This window comes from Rhinopithecus roxellana, chromosome 15, assembly GCF_007565055.1.
Source record: "Rhinopithecus roxellana isolate Shanxi Qingling chromosome 15, ASM756505v1, whole genome shotgun sequence".
In the NCBI taxonomy this organism is placed as follows: domain Eukaryota; kingdom Metazoa; phylum Chordata; class Mammalia; order Primates; family Cercopithecidae; genus Rhinopithecus; species Rhinopithecus roxellana.
In genome coordinates, this window is record NC_044563.1 from 107999525 (window position 1) to 108007128 (window position 7604).

Sequence of the window (7604 nt, forward strand, 5' to 3'; positions counted from 1 at the left end):
CCTGTGATATTAAGTAAAGCTAAAAGATCCTCAATAGAAGCCCTAGAATGATGAAGGGCTTTAAATTTCCTCCCAGGAATCACACACAATGAAAGAGACGGCATGGGACACATGCCTGGGAAACAAAATCTTTTTTTTTTTTTTTTTTTTTTTTTTTTTTTTTTTTGAGACATTTCCCCTCTGTCATCCAGGCTGGAGTGCAATAGCATGATCTCGGCTCCCTGCAACCTCCAACTCCCTGCGTTCAAGCAATTCTCATGCTTCAGCCTCCAGAGTAGCTGGGATTACAGGCATGCACCACCATACCCGGCTAACTTTTGTATTTTTAGTAGAGACAGGGTTTCACCATGTTGGCCAGGCTGGTGTAGAACTCCTGACCTCAAGTGATCCACATGTCTCTGCCTCCCAAAACGCTGGGATTACAGGCATAAGCCACCATGCCTGGCCAGAAACTGAGAGGACAAAGAGCAGGGAGGAGACGTAAAAGAGGCTGGTCTGAGGGATTAAGAGCCAAAGCCTGGAACCAAAATGGCAAGGTCTCTACAGCAGCTCCTCTTCTTCCCATCCTCTGGTTATTAGCCAAGTTACTTAACTTTGCTGTGCCTCAGTTTACTCATATGAAAATGGGGATAAAAGTAGTAGCTATGTCTTAGGGTGGCTATGAGGATTTAGTGAATTCATACAGAAAAAAATGCTTAGAAGCCCTGCTGGGGTTCAAAGGATATTAAGCTATTATTATTCCTGTCATTGTCCCTAGGACCAGGGAAGAGGAAAGGGAGCTAGTTCTACCTGGCTGCAAGGAGATCAGTTTGGGAACATCCATTCTACATTGCTAACTCTCTCATCTCCTTCTAGTCTTATTTCAATGAGACCTACCCTACTCCACCTATTTAAAGTTGTAATTCGCCCTTCCCTCCCAGTCTCCCTCATTCAACTCTGCTTTTTTTTTTTTTAATAGCATCTGTCACCTTATAACATATTGTATGGTTTACTTTAAGAAAAAAATTATGGCCAGGTGCGGTGGTTCACGCCTGTAATCCCAGCACTTTGGGAGGCCGAGGCAGGTGGATCACGAGGTCAGGAGTTCAAGACCAGCCTGGCCAACATAGCAAAACCCCATCTCTACTAAAAATACAAAAATTAGCTGGGCATGGTGGCAGGTGCCTGTAATCCCAGCTACTCAGGAGACTGAGTCAGAGAATTGCTTGAACCCGGAAGGTGGAGGGTGCTGTGAGGTGACATCACACCACTGCACTCCAGCCTCTGAGACAAAGAGAGAGAGAGAGAGAGAGAGAGAGAAGGGAGGGAGGGAGGGAGGGAGGGAGGGAGGAAAGAGAAAGAGGGGGGAGGGAAGGAGGGAGGGAGGAAGGAAGGAAGGAAGGAATTATCTCTCTTTTACCACCTCCTACTTTCAGGTTAGAACATCGGCTCTATAAGGGACCACTTTAGTTAAACAAATCCAATTTTTAAAAATTCACTGATATTGCCCCAGTTTCTAGAACAGTGTCCGGCACATGGTATGTACTCAGCAAATGCCATAGAAATGAATTCATTTAGCATATGCTATACTGATTGCCTATGGTGCGCAGGGCATTGTGCAATAAGAAAAAAAGTTAATCATGAGGCCTATCCAAAGATGAAAGAGGCTCCTGTGGAAGAAGCATACTTCCTGGTAAACAGAAGTATTCACAATACAGGAGCATGCCATAAAAAAGTATTGAAGGACTGAAAGGGAAGTTTAAAGAGGTTAAATTCTTTTCTAACCCTAAGAGTTTCTCATTTTGTAAGCAGATATTTTTTTTTCTTCTTTTTTTTTTTTTGAAACAGGGTCTTGCTCTCTGGCCTAGGCTGGACTGCAGTGTCTTAATCATAGCTCACCATAGTCTCAAATTTCTGGGCTCAACTGATCCTTTGCCTCGGCCTCCCAAAGCACTGGGATCACAGCCACCAGGCCAAGCCAGAATTTTCTTAAGATGAGAAGTAGTCAGTATTTCCATGGAAATCAGAGCTTCTCCTTAAGGACCATTAATGCCAATATGTGATGCTTGTCACCACCCAAATTCTAACCAAAATTCCACCTAAATGTCAATGGGACATTGCTTTTTCTTATTAAGAAACAGAATCTTCTTAGGAGAAACCAGTACATTAATTTACAAGGAGGAAATTCTAGGTCTTTATTAGATATATACACAGATTGCCATGTCCACAGCCTCCGAAATGGAAGTCAGTCCAATAGAGGCTCCTGTTGAAAGAGTAGCTATCCCTTAGGCAGCCCCCTTTAAGACTAAGGGTGGGCACCTAAGCCAGATGCATCCAATCCATAGATTTGTCCTGTGAAAAGTACACTTTGCCAGTAAGATTACATGTCAGGAATGCGAACAAACACACACACACACATACACATACACACGACTATTATGCAGAGCAAAAGCTGAAGTTTGTGACTTTATCTGAACTTTAGATTCTAAAAGCTGCAGACTGGCTGTGGGCTCATTAAATGTTATATATTAGATTGTATTGTTTGAACCTCATGAGGTCAACATTGTTTGAATTACTTGCCAATATTTTAAAATCAGAAAACGTTATGCGAAAATACAGATTTTTCAGCTTGCCTTGAAAAACCTGGGGGACCTGGCATGATTCTTGCTGCAGACCTGCACTCCACAATTGACTAGTTCTGCAGTGCTTTTTCTCTCTTTTAGGGAGAACATGCAGTTTCCAGTTTGCCACAGTCCCAGCCACTCCCTGCTTCTCCTGTAACCAGCCTGATCACCCATTTTCCTGCCACTCTGAATGCAGCTTGCAAGGGATGCGGACACATAGTTAGAACGGGCCAGCACTATGAGCAAGCAGAAATTATGCAATAGAATGGCATGGGTTCAAACCATTTTACAAACAAAACCTTGCTTGGAACCACATAATTTGAACACTACTGAGATAAAGGAAGCAGTAGAAGACAATTGGACATCAAGACCAGGAGAAGCAGAGGCCCTCCCTGAGAGGCTGCCTTGTGATCAAAACCACCTTTCAGATTCTGTTCTTGCAAAAGTCCATTGTTCTAGTTTTGCTTTGTTCCCATGACAATGCCTGCCCACCCCATTCCCATTACTCATTTCTACCCCACGAAGAGCCTAATCGCACCAAGTTCAGGCAGGGTTAGGTGACTTGTTTAAAGTTATACACAGGCAAAAAAAGGACAGGACAGAAACCTCTGATACCCATTCACTCTCTCTTCCTCTGATTAACTGCTTCCATCTCTGAATGATAATGAAAATTACTCAATTTATACATTATCACATGTATTTATTCATTTTATTATTTATTTATTTATTTATTTATTTATTTATTTTTGAGATGGAGTCTCTCTCTGTCACCCAGGCTGGAGTGCAGTGGCACGATCTTGGCTCCCTGCAAATTCTGCCTCCTAGATTCAAGTGACTAGGTTCAAGTGACTCTCCTGCCTCAGCCTCCCAAGTAGCTGTGATTACAGGCATGCGCCACCACACCTGGCTAATTTTGTATTTTTAGTAGAGATGGGGTTTCACCATGTTGTCCAGGCTGGTCTCCAACTCCTGACCTCAGGTGATCTGCCCACCTCTGCCTCCCAAAGCACTGGGACTACAGACCTGAGCCACCATGCCCAGCCCATATTATCACATTTAATGCCTTAGGGGTCTGATATACAATAGTTGTGAAACAAATGTCTGCCAAGTTTAGGTTGCCTTGAAAAAGTTTGATCTCCCTCCATGATAACCCCAATGTCTCATACTATGATATAAAAGTATTCCAGTGAAGAAAAACATATATCCTCCCATAAGCTTTCTCCTTTTGTAGATGGAAAAAAGGAGGTCCTGAGAATCCAAGATCCTTTGTTAATGCCTAGCACAACTTGTGAGGAGCACAGGCAGGTCTCCCAGCCACGTGCAACATAAGAACACACAGTTTTTCAGGTCCTTAGAGCTCAGGTAATAAAATGAGTTAACGTAGTTACTCATGATAAATACCAATCTAGATATAAAACTTGCGTAAGCACTCAATATACCACCACAGCACTGCGCTATCCATAAAAATGGGACCATTTGAGAAATATACTCAGCATCTGATCTAACACCAGGCTGTAAAATCAGTGACCTTTGGTACAGCATGGAGATTTAGCACACAAATGATAAAAGTTTGCCCTCCTTCTGCCTTCCTTGTAACTTCCACAGTAGAAAAATTGAGAACGCTGAAGTTCGCTTTTTGGGAGAATTTTGGATGACATAAACAAAATAATTATTTTAGTCCCTTTCATCCTTCTCTTGTTAGCAATGGGGTATTTCTGGTATATTGGGTTTTACCATTGTTTCTGTCTTTTGGTATTGGGGAGAGTCTGCCCTCCATTCTAAAGTGGCTGGTAGTGAATTAAATCTGACTGCCTTTTGAGAATAATTTGAATAAGCAAATCTTAACAGGGAAAAAAGAAATTTGGTGATCCTACTTGACTTTTTCTTGGATAACTTTCTTTCTACTTTTTTTTTTTTTTTTTTTTTTGAGATGGAGTCTCACACTGTCACCCAGGCTGGAGCGCAGTGGCGCCATCTTGCCTCACTGCAACCTCTGCCTCCCGGGTTCAAGCGATTCTCCTGCCTCAGCCTCCCGTGTAGCTGGGATTACAGGTGCCCACCACCACACCCAGCTCATTTTCTGTATTTTTAGTAGAGATGGGGTTTCACCATGTTGGCCAGGCTGGTCTCAAACTCCTGACCTTGTGATTTGCCTGCCTTGGCCTCCCAAAGTGCTGGGATTACAGGCGTGAGCCACCTCGCCTGGCCTCTTAACTTTCAAGGGTTTCAATTACTCCTTCCCACAGTCCTAAGTCCATCGGTTGGTCAACAAATACTGGCTGGTCACTTATTGGTGTCAAGCACCAGTGATGCAATGGTGAACAAAAAAGACAAGGTTTCTAACACCAAAGAGCAGAAGACAAACATTACACATGGAAACAAATGCATAAAGGAGATCATCTGAAGTACTGATGTGTACTGTGAAGAGGATAAACTAGAGTGACTGGAAAAAAAGAAGAGAAATGCTTTACGTAGGGTCATCAAGGATGATCTTCTGTAGAAGATAACTTTGAAATCGAGACTTAAATGATGAAAAGAGGCATCTATGGAAACAGAAGAATGTTGCAAACAGCAGAAATTGTCAGTACAGAGGCCCTGAGTCAGGAAGAAGCATGGGAATTTAGAGGGAGAAAGCAAGCCCCTATAGTTGAAGCATAGGGAACAGGTGGAGAGGGGACAAGATGAGGTCCAAGCAACAGAGCAAGGTCATGGTAAGGTCATGGTAAGGAGTTGGTCACAGTGGGAAGTCACCACTGTCATGATCAAACAGGCTGCCATTATATTGCCCAGTTCATTTCCTAGAAGGCCTTTTGCTTCAGTGGAAGATGCTCCATTGCAAATAATCCCTCTCTGCATCCTAAGACAGGATAGAATGGGAAACTTTCCAAATAAATACCGAGTTGCAGGCCGGGCATGGTGGCTCACGCCTGTAATCCCAGCATTTTGGGAGGCCGAGGCTGGTGGATCATCTGAGGTCAGGAGTTCAAGACCAGCTTGGCCAACATGGTGAAACCCCATCTCTACCAAAAATACAAAACAATTAGCCGGGTGCGATGGCAGGAGCCTGTAGTCCCAGCTACTCGAGAGGCTGAGGCAGAAGAATTGCTTGAACCTGGGAGGGAGAGGTGCGGCGAGCTGAGATTGCGCCACTGCACTTGAGCCTGGGTGACAGAGTGAGGCTTCATCTCAAAAAAAATAAATTCCCAGATTTACCCCAAAAAAGAGTTCTTCATCTTTCTTGGTGATTGTAGATGCTTTTGGGGAACATCTGACCAGACCATACTGCCTTTTCCAGGAACCATCACACACCTCAGATTCTGCAGAATGGTGCAGCAGATTGTCCTAGACTTGTATCAGGTGACTGGTCCTGGGACTGGGCACCTGACACATGAGCAGATGAGATGTGCCAATCAAAGTGTCCTTTGGAATTCAAACTAAGGGACCCACATGCCATATAACATAACTGGTTTCCCAGCTTCATCCTCCCCCAGCAGAAGCTGGCTTCATGTGATCCTGGTTTCCTCACAACAGTCAGCCTCAGCCTCAGCATCACTCTCTGCACTGCAGTCATCAGGACTGGCCACCTTATGCCCTGCATCATTGTCTCTGCCCATCAGTTCAAAGATCAGGGCCAGGGTTCTTTTAATCATCCCCAGATTATCATCACCATGTGCTTTTCTCCATCCCCATTTCTAACCTGTCTCCCAGCCTAAACCTCCTTTTGTGCACCCTGAAACCCATAGTCCATCACCAACAAAATCCCCTACACTTCAACTTCTTTTCTGAACATTTCCTTTGCCTTTATGCCCTAACTCAGTGGTTCTCAAACATTTTTATCTCATGACTCTCTTTAAAGTGACTGGGGACCCTAAGAGCTTTGATTTGTGTGGGTAATATCTATCAATACTTACCGTATTTGAAATTAAAAATTAAAATTAATATATTCCGTTTAAAATAATAATAAAACCATTACATATTTTATGGAAAATAACTATATTTTCCAAAACCAAACAAAACAAAACAAAAGTACTGGGAAGGATGGTGTTGTTTTACATTTCCGGAAATCTCTTTAATGCCTGGCTTAACTAGAAGACAGTTGGATTCTTCTACTGACTTCTGCATTCAATCTACTGTTGCATTATCACGCATTACGTAGACTCTGGAAAATTCCACCATAGACTTGTGAGAGAATGAGAATGATAAGGTGACTAATATCTTAGTTTTCTATGAAAATAGTTTTGAGCTGTGGATCTCTGCCAGGTCTTAGAGACTCCCTAAGGGTCCCTGAAGCACATTTTGAGAATCACTGTTCAAAGTGAACTCTGCTTTTCCACTGAGGCCCTAAAAATCCTCTCAAATGATGGTAGTTTTTCTCCCACACTCATGGCATGGCTGGACTTTGAGGTAGAGTTATTGTTTTCCTTGTTTTTTGTGCCACTTCCAGACAACAATCCCTCCCTAAAATCCCCATCAAGCCATTAGACTATTCTACTTGCTATCCCCCTGCCCCCGTAGTGTTCATTACAGATTCCTGGGTTATCTCCCTCCTGCCTTGAAATTTTCAGACCTGGTTTATGATCACTCTCTTAGATGTTGCTCTTTTCATAATTCTCCATGATTTCAATATCCATAGAAATAATTTTTCCAGTATCCCAGAAGCTCAGATCCTTGATCTCTGCCCTGATGACCTTGTTCTCCACTCTACAGCAGCCACTTACTCTCACAGTCAGCCTTGATGTTGTCATTTCCTATTTACACCGACTCCCACTCTCTAATCACCACCTCCCATCTTTCACAGTCATTCCCTCTAGTGCCTTGGCTCCTACAAATCTTCAACTCCCCTGAGATACACTATCTTAACCCATGGCTGGTCATTCTCAAGTCTTCACTTCCGTACTCACCCAGATTAGATTCCCTTATTATATTAACTCCCTCACATACACCTTGGACTCTCTTACCCTTTTGTTTACCTCATACACTTCGTTGTATTTGCTTTGAGAG